Raw genomic sequence first — 7,554 nt, forward strand, 5'->3', positions numbered from 1 at the left:
ATCCAGTTCTGCAGAGAAAGGGTACATTTCCGTTATGTGATGAGGGCCCCCAGAAGTCAAGATGAATAGAATCTGCCTTAACAGTGTGGCCTCAGTGTCCATCAGAGCCTAAGAGCCACTTCCAGGGAAGTCAGCCAGGTGTCCATCCTCGAAGGCAGGACTCACCCAGTGCCTTTATCATGCCTCAGGAAAGAAGCAAAATCCATAAAATCTACAGTATCTGGTCCGTATTCAGATTTCTCCCATTGATGCTAGACGTTTTTAAAATTAGCTTTATTAAGGTATAATTTATATACAATTAGAATGTCTTCTGTAACACCTTCTTCTCCCCGTGTCCCCCACCCCCAGAATCCAACCTAGGTTCATGTGTTGTGTTTGTTACATGTCTTTAGTCTTCTCAATCTAGAACAGTCCTTCCACTTTTTTTTTTTAACATAATGTAATTTCTATTTATTAACTTAAAAAAACTGCTAATGAGATTATAATTTATACATCATAAAATTCATCCTTTTTATGGGTGTACAATAATTTGTGGGTACAATCATTATGGGTGTACAATAATTGCAAGAAGAATACAGTGATTTGGGGTCCGGCCCCGTGGTTTAGTGGTTAACTTTGGCACACACTGCTTTGGCGGCCTGGGTTCGCAGGTTCAGATCCCTGGCATGGACCTACACCACTCGTCAGCCATGCTGTGGTGGTGGCCTACATATAAAGTGAAGGAAGATCGGCACAGATGTTCGCTCAGGGCTAATCTTCCTCAGCGAAAAGCAGAAAACAAACTGATTTTTAGTGAATTAACTGAGTTGTGCAACTATCGCCATACTCCATCACCCGAGGAAACCCCACTGGAAAGGTATTTTATACTCTTTCTAGCAAGCAGGCAATCTGAGGGGCGATGCTTTGTGTCTGTGTGGAGATCCAGTTCCAGACTTTTCACCTAACTGTTTTAGCATCAATGAATGATCTTTGCCTGAATCAATTATTCTGTAGTTGCAAAAATAATCATCTAATCTCTCACTCTGTCCCTCCTTCCTCCTGTCACTGGACTCATGGACTCTTAGTTAACATGTTACCAGCAATTGCACTCATTATTTTTTTTGAGGAAGATTAGCCCTGAGCTAACTACCACCAATCCTCCTCTTTTTGTTGAGGAGGCCTGGCCCTGAGCTAACATGTGTGCTCATCTTCCTCTACTTTGTATGTGGGACGCCTACCACAGCATGGCTTGCCAGGCGGTGCCACGTCTGCACCCAGGATCTGAACCGGGAACCCTGGGCTGCTGAGAAGCGGAACTTGCGAACTTAACTGCTGCACCACTTGGCTGGCCCCACACTCATTATTTTTGATGCTCAAGTCATCCCAAAATTAGGGGGGTTGTCTGCCCCTCTAAACTGACTTTGGTGTCTTTGACACAATTCCAGTAGCCTTTGAGCCCTTCCTAGTTTCATTATTGCAATTTTAACTGGGTTTTGGGAAAAAGAAAAAGTAGGTAGATGCATTCAGTTCTCCACTCAACCCAGGTGTATATATTCTTGTTTTTTACGGACTCATATACTTCATTGGTAATTTCCCGGGTTGTATTTACTTCATTCACTGTTCAGCGTGGTTTGTGTAAAACAGAAATACTTGAAGAACCGATCTGCTTTTGTATTTTTGCCATCTTGCACCAAATCTTGTTTCATCTATTTGGTGATCTATTCAATATTTGGTTCATCTGTTGCAGTATTTGTTTCATCACTGGGCCGGCCCTGCCTTCTATTTTAAAAGGATCACTTTGCCAGCTGTACTGAGTAGACTGTGGGGCAGCGTGTTCTCTGGAGGTTGCCGTGTCATCCAGGTGTGCAGGATGCAGCCTGGACTGGCGGCGCAATGTTGGTGGTGAAAGTTAAGTACATTTGCTTGAATGGCAGATTGCTTTTTAAATGCATGAGGATATGAGATTGGTTATCTTTATAACTTTGAATTCTGAAATGTTACCTATTTCTGGTCCATGTTTAAGTTTTCCTTGCTTTGTCTGAATTGATGGCTTTGTATGAATGCAATGTTCGGGAACGAAAGCAAATAAATAGCATTGAAAAACTGGAAATAGTGTACATATCCATCATAGGGCACTAGTTAAGTGGATTACAGGAACTCACTAATTTATAGTACCCTTTCATATCCAATCCCCCTTTATAACAATATCCATTAACTATCCTGAACTCATATTATAGATAGAACTTTCTTACATGATTTTAAAAAATTGGTCGAGGGGCCACCCCAGTGGCGCAGCAGTTAAGTTTGCATGTTCCACTTCTCGGTGGCCCGGGGTTCACCAGATCAGATCCCAGATGCGGACATGGCACTGCTTGACAAAAGCCATGCTGTGGTGGGCATCCCACGTATAAAGTAGAGGAAGATGGACGTGGATGTTAGCTCAGGGCCAGTCTTCCTCAGCAAAAAGAGGAGGATTGGCAGTAGTTAGCTCAGGGCTAATCTTCCTCAAAAAAAAAAGAAATAATAATAATTGGTTGAGTCCTAGTGCACAATGAGGAGAAAGGAAAGAGCAATGACTTATAATGAAATAACGTTTCCACTCTAAATGCTGGGGTCCGTCTGACCACTCATGGGGGTACCATAAGAGGGTCAGGGTGCACTCCATTAACTGCACACAAAAACACGAGTGCACTTTAGGTGTCTTCAATATCATGGGTGATATAGGACTTTCAGAAACAGTGAACAACTCTCAACAAAGTTCCAAGCGACAAAGTTCATGCTTCCGTCCGCTGACGTGGCAGTGGCAGGCCTGGGAAATGCCAGAGATGTTAAAATTTTCAACAACCAAACCAAACCCTTTGTGTTTATATGTAAAATGGAGTTCTAGACTTAGATAGTTAGAAATGAGTTTTTCCTGTACATGAACGTCTGGCCGGATGTTTGAAAGTCAGTGAGGCAGTCTCATGCTTTACAAGATGTCCAGTATCACCCCCGCCCCCTCTCAGAGGCACACAAATTTCCAAAGTGCCTCGTGGCTGAAAATCACTGATACAATGAGAAAGGATGTAGCTGTTAAAAGAACAAGGTGGCACATCGCCAAAATAGTCTCTGATAGACTTTTAGATGAAAAGAATCAAAGAGCAATAGAACAGAATATCCCATATGCTACGATTTTTGTAAAAAGGAGAATTGTATTTGTGTGCCTGTACGTGCCTAGAATACCCTTGGGAGGAAACAGAGAAATGTTTCCCAGGATGCTCAGGGGAGGCGGGAGAGGACTCATTTTCAATGCATACCCTTTTTACCTGTATTACATATTAAAAATTACAAAAACATACATTCTCAAATGAATCAGAAGTATTTGGTCCACTTCAAAATGTTTAAAATAAAGAAAGATATTGCTCAAAAAAATTAGATTTTTCCTGTCATTATTACTTTCAGTAATTATTAGGCAGTTTTCCAAAATAAAGCTAGAAGTCATTCCTGATTATAGACTTCAAATAGCACATATTATAATGTTATTCACTTACCCCCCTGTTCATGCTGGTCACCCTTTCAGTGAGACAGTCTGTCTGCAGGGCCAGCGGCAGGGGCAGCTGTTGGCTCATTTACACAGCAGACGTCTCTCCGGACTGTTAGGCTCCAAGGTGGTGAATTGAAAAGTACTGGTTAAAAAACCCTGACACTTTTATATCTTAACATATTATTTCGACTTTTATTTATTTATTTATTTATTTAAAGATTTTATTTTTCCTTTTTCTCCCAAAGTCCCCCAGTACAGAGTTGTGTATTTTTAGTTGTGGCATGTGGGACGCCACCTCAGCATGGCCTGACGAGCGGTGCCATGTTTACACCCAGGATTCGAACTGGCAAAACCCTGGGGCGCTGAAGCAGAGCGCCAGAACTTAACCACTCGGCCTCGGGGTCGGCCTCGTGACTTTTAAAAGACTCAGATTTGGCTACTGTTTTCATGTAAGGCCATGTTTCTTTGGTGTTTAGGGTATCTTTCATGATGCAGAATCCTCGTAAACTTCTAGCACCTTCCCCCAGATCTTTTCTGTCTGCCACAGGAGCTCATTTCTTCAAAAGGAATTTGTGTTTGTCTACTCTTTCCAAACCTACTTTTGATAGAAATAACTCTTTTTTCACACTTATTTCATAATAGATTTACATAGTTGTTAACTAAATTACATACTTTAAATAGTTAAGATTTACATAAACAGATCTGGGAAGAAAGAATTGATTCTTGGTAAACACATGAGGGAGCAGAACGGTGCTCGTGAACTAGGTGATTGTTTTTCAATTGTAATCCCTAGAAAGAAATGTATTTTACGTTGCGGCATGGTATATATATATATATTTCATATATCTGAAATATATCGTGGAGCAATGCTCTTACCAAATGCACTGCACTGTGATATTTCCTATTCTATTTCTTAAAAAAAAGGTGGGTGGTAACCCAGTAGTTTATCTCATAACGCAGGTCATGGCCTGCAGCTGGGAGCCTCCATCCTGGAGCAAGACTGACCAGCTCAGACCCCAGCGACCAGGCCATCGGCAGGTATGCGTTACAGTGGGAACAGGAAGCTGTGACTGTAATTTTCCAATCTGCCTGAAATCCTACAACTTGCAATTTACCATGAAAAACGTGACTATTGTTCAGCTACACATTCAATTTCCTGAGTTTCAGTATTTTTCAGGAAATACTTGGGCAAATGGTAATCACTGGACATCCCAAACATTGTGGACATTTATTTTGGATTTCTCAAAACTTCTAGCGATGACATGAAATTTTCAGGTTGAGTCATCTTTTTATCGTTCATCCTAAGGTCGGCCCTCTGACCCTGATGACAGCTGTCACCCCCAGCACTGGCTGAGTCTGCAGGAGGATGAGACAGGCGTTTGAGAGCCCCTGCCCCATCACATGCTCTGGGGCCTGGCTTCAGGGGCACGGTCGTTTCAAGGGCCTTCAGGGCCCTTGGTGCTGTCTCGCTGCCTTCGAGCCATTCTCCACTCTGACAGAGCTCAGTGAGGCTGGCCTTGAGTCCACTTCCACCACGACTGCTGGGACCTTGGGACAGTGATTTATGTCGTGCTCCGTTTCCTCATCTGTAGAAGGGGTGTAATTATAGCACCTACTTCCTCTGGCACGGCCTGTTTTCAGTCATTGTTTCTCTGTGTAAAGTACACTGGGTATTTGACAACCTAGTTTCTCCCTTTCCATATAGGACAAATGTTTTTCTTTCCTCCTCTAAGCTTTTTAACTGGAGTTATTAAGCAGTCTTGACTCTCAGCGGAGAAGTCTTCACGTATAGGCAAAGCCTGTCTGAACTTTCTTGATGGAGGCAAAATGAACTTCTCCCGCCTCTGTGTTTCTGTAGCATGTGTTACAATCTGTGCTATTGAAGCATCTACACTTTGTTGTACAGTTACTTGTTTGCATGAGGCAAGTGATAGGAGGAATTTGATTTTTGTGTGTGTGTGTGACGATTGGCCCTGAGCTAACATCTGTTGCCAATCTTCCTCTTTTTGCTTGAGGAAGCTTGTCCCTGAGCTAACATCTGTGCCAGTCTTCCTCTATTTTGTATGTGGGACGCCACCACAGCATGGCTGGATGAGTGGTGTGTAGGTCTGGCTCGGGATCCGAGCCTGCGAACCCTGGGCTGCTGAAGCGGAGCATGCGAACTTAACCACTGTGCCACCAGGCCAGCCCCTGGAATTTGACTTTTATCTTTATATCACTGGTACCTACTGGAGGGCTGGGCTTTTGGTGGACCTCACGCTTTTTCCATGGCAGGAAGGGAGCGAGGGAGGGAGGGTGTATGGTGAGGAAGGTGTACAGCAAGAGAGGAATACCGTTCTGGGGAAAGGCCGAGGCGCTGTGATAGGAAGAGGAGAGGGAGACTCAGGGAGGACTCCTTTGTCCTGCCACTGAGCTGGGCGGCAGGACACCATCCAAGTTCCTGCTCCCGATGGGCACAGTGCTCTGGCACATAATACTTCCCACTGACGAAACACTTGAGACAGTGTTTTGGGCTGTGAGGTTCTCCACTTGGGCCCCTGATATCACACACTAGCCGGGTGCAGCAGTGTCGCTGGCGGTGGAAGCACACAGGCCACGAGGGAAACCCAGTCCTGAAGCTCAGCTAACGTCCAGATTTTCCACCTATTGTGGATCAGTGACCTTGTAGAAGGACAGATCAGTGACCTTGCAGAAGGATAGATCAATCACCATGTAGAGGATAGATCAATGACCTTGTAGAAAGGTGGGTCAATGTTGAGTGCCCATTTCGGGCTAGGCTGGAGAAACAGGAAACACCTTCATGCCAAAGGAAGGATGAAGGTGTCTGTCAGAAGACAGGAACTGACTGGGGTTTATCCCAAGAACAACTTGTGAGTTTTAGATGACTCCTTCTGCCCTCTGGCAGCAAGCATTTTAGACCGGGGCGGCCATTACTCTGGTAACCTCCCACTGGGCCAAGGCTCAGGGCCCAGAGTCCTCTCAAAGCGGTGGCCCCTCGGGCTGTAGCATTCCCTGGTTTGAGAAAATTGTTCTAATGCTGTTTCCTTCAAGAGGTTCTTCCGCGGGGCCCCTTCTCCTTGGCGTGCTGGCGCAGGCTGCCGTGTTTCTCTGGAGTAGGATACTCTGGAGAGTATCCAGTGTCTATACAGACGTGCCCATGTCTAATCAAGAGCCGGTATCTTCATTCTCCGGTTGTCTGTCCTAAACGCTCCTCCCCTTCACCTCGTCCTCCATGCAGTCAGGAGGCTCGCCTGAGACTCTCAGACCACGTCTTCCCCGTTAAGGAAGGGTCACCGTGTGCACGTGGAAACACTGTGGAGGCAGAAGGTTGAGGAACAAAATTTACAAAATTCAATCTCTTAGCTTGTTACTCCCTTCCAGGCAGTCTTCACTCCCCACCGCTCTGCATAGGGCATCTCCTGCAGCCCCTTAGCATGCCTCTGCACTCACCCAATCCTGGAGTGCCTGCCTGCCTGCTCCCCGTCCCTTGGTCCCCCTTCCCCGGACCCAGTTCCCCCTGCTCCAAGGGCCTCTCTCTCACTTGGTGAAACTCTCCAGGAACATTCCAGCCCCTCAGCAGAGCTCTCCTCTGAACGCTGAGGTGTTTTTATATTTGGACACTTTAAACACTTCAAAACACCTTTTTTCTTTTGAACACTTTTAAAAAACCTTAATAGGATAGGTGTTACTTGAAAAAACAATCTGTGGACAGTGGGAAGGAACTGCCCGCCCCTGGGCGCCCTGTCACCTGCAGCCTCAGATTTGGAAGCTTCTGGGCGCCCATCTCTCACCCCTCCACTTAGTTATGAGCTGCTTGACTGTGGCAGCCTGAGAGCAGCGGTCTTTACGTCTCCAATAAACCTGCTGCCATGGCGCGTGGCAGACTTTCAATACAACAAAGAACCAGAGATGGAAAGGAAGTCACACCCGATGGTGAAGAAAAGCCGAATTTGGTGGCAGAGGACCAGTAACGGAAGAAGCTTTGAGGTGTTCAGAGTCAGCCTGTGAGCAGGGTTTGCCACACTAAACGGGACACATTTTGGGGACATTAA

The 7,554-nt window shown here is 45.3% G+C and overlaps 1 long non-coding RNA gene across 1 annotated transcript; it reads left to right on the plus strand.

Annotated features, from left to right (window-relative positions):
* Window positions 1-396: 396 nt before the first annotated feature.
* LOC139082766 (uncharacterized) lies at window positions 397-782 on the plus strand. Its single transcript, XR_011538979.1, has 2 exons — window positions 397-535; window positions 569-782. It is a non-coding gene; the product is annotated as an uncharacterized lncRNA (long non-coding RNA).
* Window positions 783-7,554: the final 6,772 nt, after the last annotated feature.

The sequence above is a fragment of the Equus przewalskii genome, chromosome 4 (genome assembly GCF_037783145.1).
Source record: "Equus przewalskii isolate Varuska chromosome 4, EquPr2, whole genome shotgun sequence".
Taxonomy (NCBI): domain Eukaryota; kingdom Metazoa; phylum Chordata; class Mammalia; order Perissodactyla; family Equidae; genus Equus; species Equus przewalskii.